The sequence below is a fragment of the Canis lupus genome, chromosome 25, assembly GCF_011100685.1.
Source record: "Canis lupus familiaris isolate Mischka breed German Shepherd chromosome 25, alternate assembly UU_Cfam_GSD_1.0, whole genome shotgun sequence".
Classification (NCBI taxonomy): domain Eukaryota; kingdom Metazoa; phylum Chordata; class Mammalia; order Carnivora; family Canidae; genus Canis; species Canis lupus.
Genome location: NC_049246.1, coordinates 12,626,741 through 12,646,508, shown reverse-complemented (window position 1 = coordinate 12,646,508; position 19,768 = coordinate 12,626,741). Strand labels below are relative to the sequence as shown.

The 19,768-nt window shown below is 49.7% G+C and overlaps 1 long non-coding RNA gene across 1 annotated transcript; it reads left to right on the top strand.

Moving 5' to 3' along the window:
* The first annotated feature begins 335 nt into the window (after positions 1-335).
* LOC119865832 lies at positions 336-1,533 on the top strand. Its single transcript, XR_005378197.1, has 2 exons — positions 336-654; positions 1,298-1,533. It is a non-coding gene; the product is annotated as an uncharacterized LOC119865832 (long non-coding RNA).
* The last annotated feature ends 18,235 nt before the right edge of the window (positions 1,534-19,768 follow it).

Genomic DNA, 19,768 nt, shown 5'->3' with positions numbered 1-19,768 from the left:
TGTAAATTTTATGGTATATGTATTTCACCACGAGTTTTTAAAAGCTAAGTCCTACACATTTTCAAAAACATTTTTAAAAAAAGAAGAAATTACCAAAATGAGAGATATCCACATTTCTGGGATTGAACCCAAACACTGGTATAAAAGCTCCCCTAAGAATTCTGGTGTTTGGGGGGAGTCCTCAGATGGTCATTCCCAGAGTGAAGCAGGGAAGCAAACTCTAGAGCCCCTGGGGTGGCTTAGACTCTCAAGACGACTCCTTCCCGCCCCCTGCTGGCCTGGCTTGGCTCTGGACTTGCTCTGCAGCTAGGGCTGCTCTGGGCAGGAACAAGGACTCAGCAAAATTCCCATTTGAGTAATGGCTTTGAGACCAAACAGTAATGAAAGCTTCCCTTAGGACTGAAATCTGGAAATGAGCCCATTCATTAGCCCTGTCTACGCCTCTGCAAGGCCTACTCTGGATGAAAACCAGCAGCTCCGTTCTAAGGGGTGGCTCGGCATCCAAGATGGAATAACCTTTCAACTGGGAACTGCCCTCCTCCCAGTGTGATTGTGTGAGCTGGCCTGCACCTCACGGAGCTCACCCTCTTGGTGTCTGGGTCCTGGAACCATGAACTGACCCCTCCAAGCCTAGGGACCTCCTGGAGAGCAGAGGTTAGTCCTGGGGTCAGCAGGGTGACGCTTCTTGGCTGTGATTGCAATCACCCCAGAGTAGAGCGAGGCCCCAAGGAATTCAGAGCTGTGTGTGGAATCCTTCCCCAGGAGCTGGGCTTGGCGGCAGAACAGCAGCCTGCAGGATGGTGGAATGAGGGGACAGACAAAAAAGAAATGTCTAATAACCCAAGGGTGCCAGGGGCTGTGAAAGGGCTATTCTAGGACACACACACCCTCCCCTTCTGTGCCGGGGCTCAAGCTCCTGGCATGTCCACCTGCCACATGAGCCAGGTCGGAGGTGAGGCTGATAGGCAGAGTTCAAAGTTTCCTCCCAGACCCACCCTCATGCACACATGCACGCATATGCACACTCACACACACCCTCACTCAGGCACATATTTACACAGACACACAATACCAGTGGGAATCTATATTATTATTATTTTTAATATATTTTAGAGAGAGCATGTGCACGACTGGGGGGAGGGCAGAGGGAGAGAGAATCTCACGCAGACTCTGCCCTGAGCGTGGAGCCCAGAGAATCTATATTATTAATATATGCACAGACAGCAGATTAGACACCTCAGAGAAACCAAGAAAATATTCCAAACCAGCTCTGATAAACTGTTGTATTTTTCTCCAGGAGCAGCAACGATGTCCCAACTGCATAGAAATACCCCGAACGGAAGCGGATGCAGGGGTCGACGGGGCACCTGTCCAAGATGCTCTCTCCGGGCACGTCTGGGCCCAGGCTACTGCTGATCTGTAAACACCCGGCGCTGGAATCACCAGGAGACAAACAAGAAGGGAACTCATTAGATAAACCCTCATGCTTACGGCCCTATTAGTTAATTAAATTATCACTTTACTGTGCCCAAAGTGAGCTGTAAGACTAATCCAAGTGTCACCAGCTTTATGGGGTCTGCGGGCTCTTTACAAGCTTTCTCTGCTCCCAAGTGTCAAATTGGGGCTGTATGGATAGATAAAGGGAAAATCAAGCTTGCAATTGCAGCCTTTCCCTTCCATATCTTTATACTGTGCTATAAAAGCCTATTATACTTAATTTAAAGAGTGAAAATTGTTGACATCTCTTTCAATTGCTAATCTTTAGGAAACAATAAGTGGTATATTATTTGAAATGAATAATACGCTCGCTTTATTGGAGAGTAGTAAAAATCTAATAGTTGGCAAAACAGCATGGTGTTTACTCTTCAAGATAATCAGGTTTATTAGCTTCAGCACGGACAGCATTCTACAATCAGCTCCGACCGCCACCTTCTAGAGTTTTACTTGGGTCATAGAACCTGAGGGGTTGTTCGTGTCTGTCATTGTGTCCCTTTTTTTACTGGGGTTCCCTTTGTTTTTTCTTTCTCCTTTCCCTCCACCCCTGTGAAAAGGATCACACGCTACCCTTTGAAGGAATGTAATTTCAAATGTGGCAGATAATTCATTTAATTGGAAAATCCCTGCGAGAGAAAAAAAAATGTGTGTCAAATGCTCCATTCTGAAAGGTTGTTAATTTTCCAGGGCAGAAGGCTGGGAGTTCAGGGCATGAGAAGGTTTGGGAGCAAGTCTGATGGGCCTTGTGTCCAGGCTGTGCTCATACACACACGTACACACACACACACACGTGCATGCACACAAACACACACAGTAGGATTGGGAGCATGGAGGCTGGCCTAGGACCCTGTGCCATCTGTGTGTCACTGCACTCGGCACACTATGTTCACGTGGCTGTCTCCTCACTGTCCTGGTAGCTCTGGAATATCAGGGAAGGGGGGTCTTGCTCAGTTATATCCTGGGAGCCCAGGAGCACGCTTGGCACAGAGGCATCTAATAAACACTGATGGAATGAGGCGATAAATGAGTAGATTATGAACCAGAGAAATAGTTTTTATTAAAACCTTTTGAGAACAGATTTGTGGGTGCTGAGGGCACCAGAATCTTTTTTTCTTCAGGTCTTAGGAGGAGGTTCACTCATTCCCTTGCTGACCACGCCTCTGTCAGGTATAGCCACCTGTTTGTTTATATGACATAGGGAGACATAAAGCTCTCTTGCCTTCACCAGCCTCTTAGGAAATGATGATGTGAGTTTGTCACTTCTGAGACTATGGTTCTTGGTTTTCACCATACAGGGCCAAGTTCCCCAACCCGAGGAGATGCAGGGCTCTACAGAGCAGCCTGGGGAGTGGCCCCGGGAAACAGCATTTAACAAGCTCACCAAATCATTGCAAGTGCTCAAAAGGACTCCATCCAAACCGAGGCCACTTTTCTCTGCAGGCAGTGTACACAGAAGCAGGGTTTACTAGCTTGCTGTTAAGTTCCACTTTGGGTGCTGAGCTCCCTGCAGGAGGGCCTTGGGTCTCAAGACACCTCTGGAGCCCTGGGGCGTGGCATACAACAGGACCCTAAATGCTTACTGCTGTCCTGTGGAGTGCCCCAGCCCAACTCGAATGCAAGAACAAAATCACACCAGCATTGTACTCTGAGGTGGAGCCCTGTGACAGGGTCCAGCATGTCCTCTCTGCGCACACTCCCTGCCACTGGAGATTATGAAACAGCAAAGGGAAATCAGGCCCCGAGTTCAAAAGGTGAGGCATCCCAAAACAAGACCCCACTGCAGGGCCTGCTGATCACTCACGCCAAGAGAAGCTGCTTATCTCTTGAACTTTCAGCCTGCTAATTCCAACCAAGGTACATATTGCTTAGCTTTACGCAATAAAAAGAAAAAAAATTGTGTTTATCTGCTGTGGGCAAATCCAGTCTCTCCCAGATGACTCTTCTGTGGGACTGTTTCCTTGTTCGTGTTCCCGTTTCTGCAGTCAAGGCCAGCCAAAGATCGAGGCTCGCCCAGGGGCCTGAGAACGTGGCCTTGTCAGGCAAGGCAAGGCAGACAGTCCTGAGCCTGGTTACCCACAGGCTCAATTCAGGGTCATGGCCAAGGTCAGGGGCAGGAACACAGAAGAGTATTGGCCCCAGGATCTCTGGTCCATAAATAATGAGGTGCTGGTTAACTGGGATTCAAAATGTATTGGAAACACCTCGGTAAGTCCCTTCTCTAGGCAGATTGGGACTTTGGGAGGTCCAGAAGGTCTGACGCTGAAAGAAGCCACCACCTGACTCCGGTGGGACCTGGAGCCCTGGGAGTGGCTGCCAGACCTGAGGCAGGCCAGAGACAGACACAAAGCGTACCCCTGCTGTTAGCCACTCCACCTGATGGGGATCATGCAACCAGTTGGCAACACAGCGGTGGAAGGGAAATGGATGGGTGGCAAGAAGCAGATGTCTCTTCATTCCAGTGGCCCTGGAGAGAAGGGACCAGATGGAGGACAAGCCGGCTTTTAGCAAACTCATGGACTCTATGTTTGGGATCTCTGCCCCTGCCCAGAGTGGATCCCAGGTTCACAGGCTTGGCCCAGGCCTTGGCTTTCTTACATATTGCCATTGACTGAGGCTTGGATTAGCTGGTGGACATGTGGGAAGGATGGGGTGGGGATGAGAGCACCCCACTAGTTATTCCTTAGCATGGCAGCCCCAGAGGCACATCCTCAGAGGAGGACGAGCCCCCATGTGCCAACCTGTGCCCAGTGCCAACCTGCTGTGCTCAGCCCTTGTGTCACCCTCACCTTTATCAAAAGCAGAAAAAACTTCTACTGAATCACTCTGCAAAGGGAAACTCCTTGCTAGGACTGAGCCTCTCAAATACAGGCTACACCCAGGGATCCCCCTTTCAGTGAGGCATGTATTAAAGTATGTTTGCGGGGTGCTTGAATGGCTCAGTCGGTTGAGAGTCTAACCATTGGTTTTGGCTCAGGTCGTGGTCTCGTGGGACAGTGGGGAATCTGCTTTGGGATTCTCTCCCTCTGCCCCTCCACTCCACAACCCCCATCACCCCAGAATAAATAAATAAATATTTTTTAAAAGGTATGTTTGTCAAAAAAAAGTATGTTTGTCTAAAAAATTTTTTAAATAAAAATAAAAAGTATGTTTGTGTTTCAGCTGCCTCCACTGAATCATGGTTTGGTAGTTTTGTCTTCACCGAAAGCAGCATTATTTGTTTCCATAAGACAGTCTCTGCAGAAAGCAAGGGCCCCATGGGGGTTCTCAGAAAGGGCTACATTCAAGAACACCAGAAACGACAGTCTCTAAAAACACCCAGGGCTCATCACTAAAGGGCTGGGGAACCAGATAGGACAATGGTCTGGAGGGACAGGCTTTGCACTTGCTCTTGGGCAGCAGGCAGTCCCGGAGACGACATTTGAGTCATAGCTGAGCATCGCAGTCAAGCAGGGGAGGGAGGGGACAGCCTGCAGAGATTCGGGGGGCATATTTTATATATCTTATTGATCTTATTGTCTCCTCACTCAGCAGACAGCAGCATCCACTGAGGCACCAATTCTGCCAAGACATTAATGATGCTGTAAAATAATAAGGCTTGAGACCGCCCGCACGAGAGCAAGCACTTGATAAAAGGGAGATTTACAGCCACATCCATCAATTTAATTATCTTTTACTAGGGTTTAAACTTAGTAGTAATACTAATCTCTATTTAGTGTGGTTTATAGGATCTATGGACACTTTACAATCGTCCTCTATCCAGAAGTGTCAAGTTATGGCAATATTGATAAAACAGTGGAGTAAACGGGAGGCGAGACACCCCAGAACCAGCTAATATACTTTTTAGTGCACTGTAAAAGCCTATTACTCTCTGATTTCAGGTGAAAATTTGTGGCCAATAATCTGAGTTGATAATGTTTCGGAAACAATTCCCCAGATAATAAAAGTTGCCTTCTTTGCCTTGTTGAACACCCTCACCCCAGCCCCAAGCCTGGGCCTAGCCTCTTCCTCGGACTTGACCATAAAAAGCCAGGGCCACGGGGCTGAAGTGGGGCATGCTCAGCCCATCAGCAGCCATTGCATGTTCCTGGGGCCGGTCTCTCTGGGGCCGAGCAAGGCAGGCCTGGGAAGCCTCTGGTGGCCACTCTACAAAAGGTAACCAAACTGGGACACCTGGGTGGCTCAGTGGTTGAGCATCTACCTTGGACTCAGGTCATGATCCTGGGGTCCTGGGATTGAGTCAACTTAGGCTTCCCTCTGTAGACCACAGTGTCAAAACCTTGGGTACTTTCTGACCTGACCTGCAGAGAACTAAGACCAATAGGCATTCCAAGGCGGCATGGCATGTTTGCAAACAGGATCCCTATGGCTCACATCAGAGAATATTGCTGATTCTGGAGAGAAAGAGAGATGGCCTGTGCCCACCTCTCAGTCCCTAAGACCTCCCCAGGGCCTTGTGTCGCTCAGACACTCCCAGGGACTGGTTCAGCCTACACTGCCTCAAACTCCAGGCAGGATGCCTTGAGCCCACATGATGCTTTTGTCTCTTCAGAAGAAGGCACCCCTCTTCTCAAAGATCCTCAGCTGTGTGCCCCATGCACAACCCTGATTGTCCCAGCTGAGGCCAGAGCTCAGCCCCAGTGGAAGTGCTGGCTCTAGACTGTAGACATTAAGTTGCCCAGGGTAGAAAGTCTGGCTTGGAGTTTGTACTCTAAATCAGCATTTCTCCCCACCCCCACCCAAGGCCACTTGCTTCCTGGTTCTAATTCTCTGCCTGTGTCATGATCGGAATAGGGAATGGTGGCCCAGAAGGTAGGGGAGGCCCCAGAGGGATAGGGGAGGAAGGGACACAGCACACAGCAATCCCACCAGCCAGTGTGCTGAGGACATCTCCTCAAACAACAGCACCCACTGTCATCGCAACTCTTGCAGATTCTCAGGACTGTTGTGGGCACAAAACACTTTTACCCTAATAAAATCATGAACCTTAATGCTTTCACAAGAGGGGACTCTCTCAACACAAATCACACCTTATCTTTGTGAATCAGAGAGAGCCCAGGGTTGGAGTACAAAGAAACTAGCACTAGACTCTTACGACTTCTCTGAGTCACAGCTTTTTGATTTGCACAGTGGAACTGACCCCTCCAAGAGTCTCTATGGAAATCACATGAACATGTAGCACACATGGAAGCTCTCTGTAAACCGTCAGGTGCTGTAACAACGGCAACACTAACAAATCTACCTACCCGTCCCTCGCTATGTGCCAGACATCAGGCTCAGCATCTCATATAGATTAACTCCTTAAATGACCCCCCTAAAACTCTATGAGGGAGGTTCTGCTATTGTTCCCTTTGTGCTGAGGCTAGGAGAGGCTGAGGGACTTGCTCAAGGTCTGGTGGCTGGTAAAGGACCGAGGTGACTCACTCTCTTGCCCTGAACCTCCACTGCTGCTCCTGGAGCTGTGGGGGAGGGGCCACTCAGCTGGGAGGACAGAAATGCCATTGGGGTGGGCAACTGGCCACATGGGTTGCAGGAACTCGGGATCAGGGTGGCATATGAAGCCATCGGGGAGAGGTTAGAGCCATTCCTTTGCCAACATTGCCTTCACATCATAGATACAATACTGGATATGAACCAAACAGCATAGCTCGATACTAGCCCTGAAGTACTGGGGATATGGGGATATGTACTGGGGTACTGGGGATATGAGGTAGGGGCTGTGAGGACCCGAGGATCTTAACTCATCAAGGCAAGGTGACTTGTCCCAGGTCATATTGTAGTTAAGAGGCAGATCAGAGACCAGAAGATGCCTCTCCTGGCCCCCAAATCAGGGCCTGATCATTGTACCAGATTAGCCTTTGCAAGATGTGAGCTTCATCTTACATCAGAACCATCTGAGGGGTCTGTACTCAAATGTAGATTCCAAAGCCACTTTCACTTGCCACTGACCAAGAATCTGCATTTTAAAGAAATCCCCCTGTTCCCAAGGAGATGGGCTGCTCCTAATGCTATCTTGAAGGCTTTTTCTTTTTTTTTTTTTTTTTTTTTTGCTATGCAGACCCAGGGCAGAGGGGCTGGACCTCCTATTTGTTTAATTTATTTTAAATGTGGTGTGAGAGAAGAGACTGTCCCATGACAGTGAATTAAATCTACCTCCCAGGCACACACTGCTACTTCTGAACTTCAGACATGACTCTAAAAATCATCTTTCCTGTTTTATCTTTCCCAAAATCCTTTTCCATGTGTCTTTTCCCCTCGCTTTCCAGGCCTGATCCAATCGAAGGTGATTATTCAGTCCCTATGACAATCCCACACTACCCCTGAGAGCATTTACAAAACTTGGGTATGCTTTTGTCCCTCCAAATGCAAGTTAGAAGATGGACCGTGGCCCAAGCTCATGCCCAGAGCTGGGGAAGGGGTGCGTTTCTCAGCCCACACCATCACTGTAGGTGCCCTAGGCCTGGACCCAGGTGCGAAAGCTTGAGGCCAGAGGTAGCTTGACAGACAATGCGTATCATAGAGCAATGGTCTGAATTAAGGTGTGTGGTTGAGAGGCACACGAAGGGATCCCCAACTAGTGGTGGAAACACCACCATTACCATTCAACACTCTGCAAATTGACAAATTTGAGGAAGGCGAGTAGCTATAATAAATGAGAGCTGTCTGGCAGCCTCAGTTTCATGAGGATTAGAGCAGCCTCGGTACACACAGCAGATGCACTTGGAAAACCAGATAAATGAGGAAAGCCTGCTCTGAAAGGAAGGCAGACCTGTGGGGGAGGAGTGTGTGGGTATATGGGATCGTGGGCATATGGGGAGGGTGGGCAGCCCAGCAGAGAGAAATGTGGGAGCTTAGGGAAAGGGAAGACACTCACTGGGAGATGGGAGCTTAGAAGAAAAGAAACACAAAATCAAGGTAAGCAGAGATATCTTCACAAGTTTTTTTCGGGATCCACTGGACCACCTTTCCAGAACAATGTGGATTACAAAGTAGCCCCTTAAAACATTGCTGTGGACAGACTATAGCAGCTCTAATGAATTATCTGCCTGTGCGCCTACCATTGCCAGAACATACATGCCTAACCTTCTCAATAGGATGGGCCTCAGGGTCCAATCATCTCTGAGTTACAGAGAAGCTGAGTGCCATGGGTATTTCTGGAATATCAGAGAAACTTCTTTTGACTCCAGGAAAGAACTCTTCCCTCTGTCTCAAAAAAAAAAAAAAAAAAAAAAAAAAGTCTCCTAGCGATAAAAAAAGTTTCCAATAATAATGACAGATTAAAAGAAGCTTCTCAAAGAGTGTCAAGGCAATTGTAGTAAAATGTCAACAATGGCTCAAAATAAAGTCAATACAATTTCTCTACCTGAAAATATAAATGTTCTAGAGATGATTTATTTGACCATAAATTATTTTCATGCACCCAGCTTTTCCTCTTTTCCTTTTTTCTTTTCTTTTCTTTTCTTTTTTTTTTTTTTTGCTTTTCCTCTTTTCCATTGTACATATTTTTAAATTACTGTCACTCATGTGAACAGAGTGGAGATTGAACAGTGCTCAGATAATTTAAATCTTTAAAGCATAAATTTTTTTTAAAATGTTTTTTAATTGTTAAGGAGAAAGAGTAGTTGGCTTCTGGGGGCAGGAATTGCTTGGGAGGTCCAGATAGTTCTACAAATGATGCAAAGGAGTCCAAGCAAGGGAAGAGGACAGCATGGGATCCAACCCGTCTTGTTCGCCCGTGTGCATGGAGGCAAGAAGTCAATCCGGGATTCCGCCCTATCTTATCCGCCCCATCTTATGAGGTGGTAAATCTGTCCTTTGATCTTGTCAACAATGTGGAAAGTTGGAGACAGCTGCCACCACCCCTAGTCAGCAGGGCCTCACCATTCCCTCATAAAACATTTATAAAACCTGTAATAAACATGCCTGATAAGGAAGAGGGCTCAAGATTTCAAAAGTCAGCAGCTCCACTGAAAATGCCTCTCTACCTCCAATGTTCCTTTATTTGAAGAGCAAACACAAACCATCAATTCCCACTGGCTATAAAGTTTCTGAGCAAAGAGTTTCACCAAACCCTGAGATTAGCAGAATCTGTTTGGAGTCTTACCCATATACAGAAACCACGTCCCCTCCCCTGCCCCAAACTCTCTGCACCGATATGGGTGGGCACAGAGGGACCGGGCAAGACAAAGGGCTGGGCCAGAGTGACAAAAAAATTCAGTCATAGAGAAATAGAGTTATTTGTTGCCACAAAGTAAATTAATACTCTATAATTGAGTTTAGAAAAGAGAAAAAGGAGTAGCACATCATAAACTATAACTTTGGGATATTTAATTTCTGTTTTATTTTCTGGGGAAATTGATTGAGCTCTCTGAGTTTAGCGGAAGTAGACAAAGTCAAAACTACACACCCCCCACCCCATGAATTTTCTTAGTTGACTTTCTCAGGCAAGCGTCAGATGAGTTGAGTTGCTTAAACCAGAGGTCTTCAAAGAATCAAGAAAGAAAGAGAGCCATGAGTGAGTAAGTACGGGAAATACATGAAATGTGGCTGGAAATTCTTCAGGGGAATACTAATTCGCTTCAGGGCAGGGAATGTGGTTGATTTTCATTGGACAGGAGGAAGAAATGCACTTACAAGTATTTGTTGAACGAAAGACTGAGCCACAGGACCGACTTTCCAGGAGAGGTGAACAGAACACTTGAGCTGAGAGAGAGAGAGAAACAGAGCAAACTCACATACCACTGGAATACCCTTGTCTAGGTAGTGCCTTGCATTCAAGATGATAGAGGTGACAACCAAAGGATAATTGAATTGGTTGGGAAAAACTTTTCCAGGCCTTTCATTTTTTTTCTTCCCCATGAACCATGACCAAGTAAAGAGAAAGGAGGAAGAGGATCATTGGGGAGGCCTGCTGAACAAACCCCTCCAGGCTGAGCAACTCCCCCATAGAAGCATAGATCCCCACGCTGGGAGATACCCCACCTAGTGCCCGCTTCCTCAGCAGCCACCTGTTGGGAAGCTCAGCTCATCTCTGTCTTCATTCTCTACCCTTGCCTTGTGGCTTGACATAAAGTAAATTCTTACACATCTTTACACATGGGCCCTCGAGTGGTGTGAGTGTTCTGTGTGTCTTCTATGTGTTTTCTATTCAGTTTTTCTGTGGTCAGGATGGTAGAGGCTACCTCGACTAAACTTGTCAAGCACCTTCCCCAGCTCTGGACACTTGAAGCTCATGATAATGGTGGTCCAGGGAGCAGTACTAAAGGATTGGGACCTGGAAACCCTCTCGCCCCTGCAATAAACGCCTATTTAAGCTGCCTGGAACAACGCCCAGCAGGGATGCTCCAGGGGCAGGTGGGCTCTGGTAGGCTTCAGTATTCCAGTTATCTGGGAATAAGGGAGCCTCGGCTAGTGGAAGAAATAGAGATGGGGCTCAGCTGCAACTGGGGACCAATGATACACAACTGGCAGCATCTAAGATGTCCCAAAGTGCTTGATCATCACCATTGGTCAATAGTGGTTTGACCAAAACCCATCAAGGTAGGCAGAAATGAACTACTCATTCTATAAGACATAAGACCCTTTTAGTTAATAGGCCATGCTATTTAGGTTCATATCTGCAGTGTTCCCAAATGCTTCTGGAACAAGGGACCAGAGTTGGATTTTCATGGAGAATTCTACCCGTGTAAGCAGTGGTGGTTCATGAGGCCTCATCAGATGGGCCCTTCCCCATCTGCTGCTGTCTCAGGCCCCAGAATTCCAGTGCCAGAAACCACCACCTCTAGGAGGGGGGCTGGCGTCTCAGGGAGGGCTATGTCGGGGAGAGAGGTGAGGAGGAGGCTGCCCTGTTGAACCACAGGCGCCCCGGACAGGGGGTTGCCCCAGCATTTTCCACAAGAGACAAGGAAGTACGGTGGTCAAGAGCACATGCTCTATCACCTGCCCAGGCTCCCCGCCTGGCTCTCACACTTACTACCCTCGTGAACTTGAGCATCAAACCGTGTGCTTCCATTTTCTCATCTATAAAATGTGGATGATAAAACCACAGTTTTCTCTGATTGCCGTGAGGGAGAGATGTGACGATGCAGTAAGGCATTTAGAAAAGCTCAACTTTGGTGTGCAATGCTATTATTATTTTGGGAGATCACCAGCATGTTTGCTTATTTGTACTCAGAATAAATAACTTGTGATTTCCACACACTTCTTATGTCCATGAAATATGTTGCGTGAAACTTGGTTTTGCCCTGAATGTTGGCATGTCTTGCTTCTTCTGCAGCTTCTTATCCACTCTTACATCTCCCACTTAGATCCCTGAAAAATTGCAACACTCTTTCTTATAGTTACTGATGAAAGAAAGAAGGAAGGAAGGAAGGAAGGAAGGAAGGAAGGAAGGAAGGAAGGAAGGAAGAAGGAAGAAAGAAAGAAAGAAAGAAAGAAAGAAAGAAAGAAAGAAAGAAAGAAAGAAAAGAACACATAAAGTAGGGGCAGTTTTCTCTATTTTACGGGTGAGGCAACAGAGGTTTAGCCACATCTGGGGTTTCAGAGCATGGCTGGTCAGGGTGTGCAACCAAGGTATAGAACACGCATGTGAATCTTGTCTCTGAGGCTCTTGGGTGTGACCCTGCTTGGGTGTGACCGAATGAGATGCACTGAGGAGAGTGTGAATAAGGGGGAGGTCAGAGAGAGGGACCGTGATGAGAGTGAGGAGGTGCTGCTACAGCAGGTTGAACTGGGGCTGTCCTGGGAAAACCAGAACATAGGGACGCCCCAGTTAAAGACAACAAAGACCGCAGCCTGAGAATCCCAGGCCAAGCTCAAGGAAGGCCAAGTCGCCATGAGGTTGTGGCATGTCCTTCTGTGCAGGTGCACTGGGGACAGGGAAGGGCCAGCCACCATTTACCCCTGTGGTTTCCCGTCCTCAACCAGACGTCCCCCTCCAAGGCTCATCATTCAGCCCCAGCGTGTCACCCAAGGACATTGCTCCCCCTGCCTTCCTTTCACACCTGTGTGGGAGTCCATCACTCTGGTGCACGTTCCAGGCTTCCAAATGGCTTAAAAGTTGGGATGTTGGGTACCTGTACACCCATGCTCGTAACAACATTGTGCACAATAGTGGGAAGGTAAAAGCAACCTAAATGTCCATTGGCAGATAAACGGATACACAAAAGTGGTCTATCCATTCAATGGAATCTTATTATTTCGCCTTAAAAACAGAGGACATTCTGAAAATGGGCTACAACATGGATGGATCTGAGGACATTAGCTAAGTGAAATAAGCTGGCCACAAAAAGACAAATACTGTATGATGTGATTCCACTCACATGAGGAACCTAGTGCTGTTGCATTCCTAGAGACAGACAAGACAGTTGGAACTGCTGGGGATCGGAGGAGGGGGGACCGGGGAATAAGTTATTGTTCAATACAAAGTTTTGCAAAATGTTCATTTCGGTTTTGCAAAATGAAGAGTTCTGGAAATTGGTTGCACAACACTACTGAACCATACACCTAAAAAAGATGGTAAATTTTACATTACATGTGTTTTTGTCACAATTCTTAAAGCGTTTGGTTGCTGGGTCTCAGCACCTTTAGACACAGGGGGCTGCCACCGTCCACGTCTGGGGAGGACCCTCAACATGCCATCCCCCTGGGCGCTGGAGGGGACGCCCCTGCCTCCCCACACAGCTCAGTGGCCCGCTGCAGAGCTTCTTCTCCACAGGAAGGGTGCCCTTTCCTAGTTTGTATGGAGATGCTACTGATTCCTTCAACTCTGCGCCCCAGGGCCGTGTCTGCCTGGAAGGGGGCCTTCCCCAAATCCCGCAGGCTCTATGTGGGGCCAGAGCTGCCCTGCATGCCTGTTTTTCTCCCAACTTAGCTGCCCAGAGCAGGGACCATGTATACTTTTCTTGAGATTCCCAATTGCTCATTCAGGGCTCTGGACACAGAGCTTAATAAATACTTGTGGAAAGGAGAAGAGAAGGAAGGCAAGGAAAGATGGACAGAGAAAGAGAAATGGAGGGACAGATAGAATGGATGCATGGAGGGGAGACACAGAAGCCTTTTTGGGGCACAAACATGGATGTGTGCATACATATGGCCTGAGAACCAAGGGGGTTCTTCTGGGATCTCCGAACTTGCCTTGGATTACAGGAGTTTTATTTTAAAGCTTCGTGTGTCCTTCTGTCATCTCACTACCCAGAACTCTGAGATCTGCAGTGGGCCAGAGGGTTCCCCAAGTCCTCCCCAGCCCTGGGCATTTCAGAGCCCCTGCCATGCCTGACTGGCCTCAGTATACACAGTAAATGCCCAAGTGGCTCCAAAACCCTTGTCACTCAGCTCCCACTGGGGCCCTTAAAGACACCTGCTCCCTCATTGCTTCAAGATCTAGTACAAGAAACTCAAAAGGTGCCCGTCCCCGTGGAGATGACGTGTTTCTCCTTCGCCACTGCCTCCCACCCCTGCACCCCCTCCGCTCTTCCCTCCCGGGCCTCCTGAGGCTCCCAACCCCATAGCCCACCCCTGGCGGGCCCCATTATCTACAAAGACTGTTCCCAGGTGATAAAGCAGCTCAGGTCAGGCAGAGGGGAACTTTGTGGACCTGCTGAGGCTCAGGGATTTTCCTAGCTCGTCACCCTGCTGTTTGCCCACCTGTCATTTTAGCTTTGTGACAAGGCTGACATGAAAGGTGGGGAGGGCACATTTTTGGTAGGAGAGGCAATAGGCTGCAGGCTATAAACACGCCCATATGCTTTTCCATTGCAGCCCTGGGCCTGCCACACGGCCTGGTCCCCTGTTAATGCGTAACCAGTGAGCGCCACTTTTGAGGCAGGTGCAGAAGTTTCACCCTCGATCTTTCCTTCCCATTCCTCCATAGGGGACCAGAAGTGAGGTCTTGGAGAGCACTCTGTTCAGCCGCTGCAGGCCCTGGCCCGGCTGTGGGTGGGAGCGGTCACCAGACACAGGTGTGGCTCAGTGTGTGACCTCTGAGCTCTGCAGGACAAGGCATCAGGATCAGGTGTGTGGTTTCGTGCTGCAGGAAAGAAAGGGCACCATGAAGATTAAGGGACAAGTGGCTGAGAACTGAACACTGTCAACTTGTCAGCACCATCACACACAGCGCCCCTCCCCTCAAACACACTTCCTGGGGGAAAGGCAAGATGCCAGTCACCAGTGCAAACTGGACAGACAGCCAGAAATCAACCTTTTAGAGCCTGTTTTCTTAGAAAAAATGCAGAGTAAGAAGCCAAAGAAGGGAGAGCCGGACCCATGTCTGGAAGCTAAGTGTGGCAGGCTCAGGTTGGGATGTAGGCAGTGACGGCCGCAGGAGAGGGGAGAGAGCTTTTGATGCAACCCAAGGAGAAGAGGTGCTCAGGGCTCCTCCTGGAGCAATCCCACAGAGGCCCAGAGAGTGAGGCCACCAAGGGCCGTAGGAGGCCAGGGGACCAGGATGCTCTTGGCCTCCTTGGGTACTTCCTGCCTCTCTTTCCTCCAGGACTTCCTTCCATCCATGGTCCTTTTCCTCCTCTTCCTCGTTCCCTTTTCTTCTGGTTTTCCCTGGAGGTTGTCCGATCAGGGTCAAAGGCAGACGCCTGAAAACCATGTGCCTAGTCATCGCATCTTGGAAAACTGTCTCCCTGGAGAAGCCCCTACTTTACAAATGTGGTTTGACAAGCAGTGGCATGGGGTCACTGAGAGCCTTTCTGAGAGCCTTGGACGAGGCCACGACCCTCCGAGGCCTCAGGGTCCTCACCTCAGTGACGGCCAGGCGAGGGATGGCAGGGGTGGTACCGTTGGCATGAGAGCGCCCAACGTGCAGTCAGGATGAGCATCTTGCTAGCGCCTGCCCCTTGGCTCCAAACAAACAAGGAAGAAGAGAAAATTGCTGGCTTTCTTGTTAACCATGCCAGTAGGTGCTGTGAGTGCTCTGGACTAGGATGTAAAAGCAAGAAGGTATGAAACCTAGTGACTAGGTATGAAAGCCATCCGAGGTTCTGCATTTATCACAGAACAGTCCTTGGGCACAGTTGAAGAAATAGGTCATTTAAATGACACATAATTGGTTGCAATAATAAGTTCCTCAATGGCATCAAATCCAGAGCCAACTTGGTGTTGGGGGAAGGGGGGTGGTTTCCAGGAAACTCCCTCCTTGAAATACCGCATACATACAGAAAAGCACACACAAGTGCGCACGTAGATAATTCCCTCCAAGTGAAGCTGCCTGTGGAGGCTTACCCAGACCACAGCACACAGCATGGCCAGGACCCTAGAAGCCCCCCCATGCCTCTTCCAGTCATCCCCTCCCAAGGGAGACCATCATTCTGACTCCAAACCCCACAGACGAGCTTTACCTGTTGTTAACTTCTATGTAAAGGGAATCATACCATACATTCCCTATTGTGTCTGCCCTTTCTCATTCAACATAATGCATGTGCGGTTCATCCACAGGGTTGCATACAGTTGTCGCTCATGCATCGTGCCTGCTACATCCCACAGTATGCCACTGTGGGACTGTAGCACAATCTCTTCACTGTTAATGGACATGAGTGCTGGTGGCGGGTTGAGTCATTACAAGTAAAATACATGTGTCTAGAAACTTCTGGGACATGTGTACATCTGTCTGTTGGTACACAGCAGGACGAGGAAAGAGCTGGGTTGGGGGAATCTATAAGGCTCTTTTTCCCTCTGGGCTAGGCAAGTCATGAGTATAAAAAGCGAATGTTTGTATTGACTTTGGATGAAAGTGGGTATAAAGTCTGAGAAGGAGAGAACACGCTGCTGAAAGTAGACTGATGGCTCTGAAGGTCTCACAGGCCCCCTGCCAGGGGCTCACCAACGTGGCTTACTGGCAGGAACAGTGTGACTACAGGAGCATCTAGAGGCAGAGCTGCAGGGGAGTTTTCAGCACTAGGCACCAGTGACTGCGGAAAGGAGAGAGACACACAGGTGTCTCCTAGGGTGGCTTTGGGTCACTTGGTCCTAGGTCCTACACCCATGGAGCAGAAAATGCAAGGGGGTGTGAGAATGACAGCACCACCCCAAGCCTTCACCTCCTGGGCCAGGGAGGCTGAAGGCATTAGTCTGTACCTCTCTATGCCGCCTCTGCCCACCCGTCCCAGGCAACTAGCAATTTCCCACTACACCCTGGCTGGCTGGCTGCCTCCTCTTCCCCGACACACACACTGGGCATTCATCACCAGTGAACGTGACATCAGCCAGTTCCGATGGGTGGTGTGATCAGTCAAGACTCCTGCACCCCATGCAAATTACCATGCAGGTTGTCCTCATTCTTTGTAAATAAAAAAGGAGCAAGCCTCCAGTAGGAAGGGTGCCTCTTTTTAAAAATATCATCGTTATCACTGGCATCCTCTGCTCTGCAGGATTTCTGGTCAGAAGAAGGAAAAAAAGCGACAGTGAGGGCTCATCCCAGATGGAGCCCTGCCTGGCCACTTCCATGTGCAGTGAGAAGAGCAGCCAGGTCGTGGGGCCCTCGCAGAGGTGTCGTCCTGACACCCAGGGACAGCTGCCTGCAGGCAAAGTCAGAGCGGTTAAGGCCACTTTGTCACGTATCGTATGTGTGAGCCTCACGTCCAGTTCTAAGTCCACTAAGCGGGCAGTGGTCATAAACACAGGGAAAGCCAAGGCCATGCTGGGCACCCGGATGGGGCACCTGCCCCCTCTGTCCTCAGTGACCCCCAGGCACCACCGAGTCAGCCTGTGCTCCGGCTGCTGGGAAGCACCACCCAGGCTCCGCAGAGCCCCTGCTCTCTCCTGTAGCCCACACGGCGAGGCTGCTGTGGCTGCTGGGCAGGGGGAGTGAGGCCAGCGCAGGGAGGGAGGGATGCCGAAGGAAGGATGATTCTGGATTCACCAAAGCAAAGTGATAGGATAAGGTGAGTTCTCAGGAAAATTGGGGCTTCGCCTGCAGAACGTCTGATCTAACAGTGAGGTGCCATCTCCCTTCTTGGGGCTGTCCTGAGGGATGCGTTAGTCACGTGGGCTCCATCGGTGCCGCGGCCAAGGGTGCCCAGGCTCTGTGGGAACACAGGACTTCCAGCACCTCGGGAGGATGCACCTCCTCCACTTTCCTCCCCATTAGCTGTGCCTGTGCCACAGTCCTTGTCCTGTGAAGTCTATGGGTCACAGAAGGGCCTTCTCTGGACTCCCACTGCTATGAAGCACTAGGCACGCCTGTCGCAGGATTCAGGGCATCCCTGTAAACATCTGAGGGGATGCTGATGTACGGACGAGCCCCTGCACTCGTACCCAGCACCCACCCCAACTCCAGAGAGGAGAGAGGCGTCATCCAACTCATCAAAGTGAGCCTCTCAGCAAAAGCTAACCCAGTTATTATTTTATGAGATCATTATCACCGGCAACCACAGGATTAATAAAAATTGAGGGTAATAAAAGAAATCACAGAGGGAACTAATGTCATCAACTATGTAATAAAAAGGAGGAAGCAGGCTTCCTCTGTAATGACAAATTCCCTTTGTGTCACAAAGCTCAGCAATAAGGCCCAAGCAGAAGGGACCACCAGGCAGCTTTGGAAGAACAGCCCAGGCACTGGTTCCAGGTAACCTGCCTCCCAGTGGTATCCTCTGTTCTGCGGGAGCTAGAGGGCTCCCCTGCACGTGAACTCAGGGGTGGAAGAGGGAAGGGGTCTTCTGGTCTAGTCTATGCTTAAATCTTCCACACCCCCCACCTGGAGGAAGATGCTTCTGCTGCATTCCCAGTGCCGGGCCAAGGGTGCTGGGAATGCCTGCTCAACACGGTGCTCCAGCCCTGCTGTGGCACTTGTGGGGGTAGGGCCCGAGTCCTGCAGCTGGCCTCTCTGTGCTCAGCAGCCCCTCCCATCCTTTCTCCTCTCTGCTCTCAGCAACCATGAAGGCACCCTCTGCACCAAGTCAGCAGGGCTACCTGGGAAGCAGCGCCCCAGCATCCTGCCCTGTCTCCTAGGATGTCCTGCAGCCTCCTGGACAGGTGCCCCCAGCCTCTCCAGATGGCTCCTTTTCACCCCACTTTTCACATGATCTACACAGTGGAACCCAAGAAGCGTGGCAGCAGTGGGTGAAGTGTGGGATGAGTGGTGGAGAGCAGGGGGATATGCCCAGGACACTCTGGCCCAACCCAGCCCCATCCCCTCTCCGGCCCTCATGCAGCGAACCCCAGGGCTATGGACACGTGGTCGAGAAGAGCTGCCAATTCCCACACTTGGAGGCATCTCCGTGCCATCCCCCCTGCAGGTGGCAGGGAGCAGCTCATGAAATGCATCCAGGAGGGGAACGAAGTCACTTTGAATCCCTGTCATCCTCTCGCCCCACACGGATACTAACCCTAATCCTAACCTGATTTCCCAGTGACACAGATGTGGTTCTCAGGCATGATTTGAGCTCAGTGTGACCCACTGTGATGTCCCTGTATTTGGGAAAAGAGCCCTGTGCTACTTGCAGCCATAAAAAAGGAGGCGGGACCCAGCCCCAGTCTGGATGAACGAATCCCAAGGACAAGCCCATCAACTCAGATGAAAGAAAACATGGGTTCGTGCAGACCTCAGCTCTGAGCACCTTGGGGAGTGCAAGAGAGGACACTGCTCAAGGCAGCTTTGAAGAAAGGGAAGGGTGTATTAGACTGAGAACACAGACAGGCTGGAGAGGAAGACTGGCTGTGAGGGCAGGATCTAGGAAGTGGCCAATTAGGGGAGGAGGCAGGAAAAGCAGATATGGGTGGAGGGGGCATTGGTGGCATCTCTGTGACCCTGGGACGGATAGCCATATGACGGCTACGAGATGGATAGATGGGACAGAAGGCAGGAGAGGCAAATGCACTCCACACATTTTGTTCAAAGTGGTCTTCCTGTATAACCTGGGTGGCTCTGGGGTGTCATCTGGGCAGAGGACTCTGAAACCCTCCCCAACTTTATTTAATTACTAAGGACTTTCTTACAATTATCAAGAAAGCTAGGAGGTGCTTCTGGGGGAAGTCAACTTGCTTTTGTAACATATGCATTGAACATCCTGGCTTGTCTCAGCTCCTATGTGGAGAGAGAGAGAGAGAGAGAGAGAGAGAGAGAGAGAGAGAGAGAAGAGGTTACCAGGAAGAAGAAAGGATTTCACAACACAATGCCTGATCAGGCCCCTGGCTGTTTAGACCCTGAGCAAAGAGACACCCCCCCACCCCCAACCCCCCCACCCCCGCCCAAGAAGAAGCAGGGCCTGGCCTCTTTGCTCTTCCATCTCTGAGGTATCCCACTCTAGCTTAGGCTTCTGGTGCCCTGGTTTCA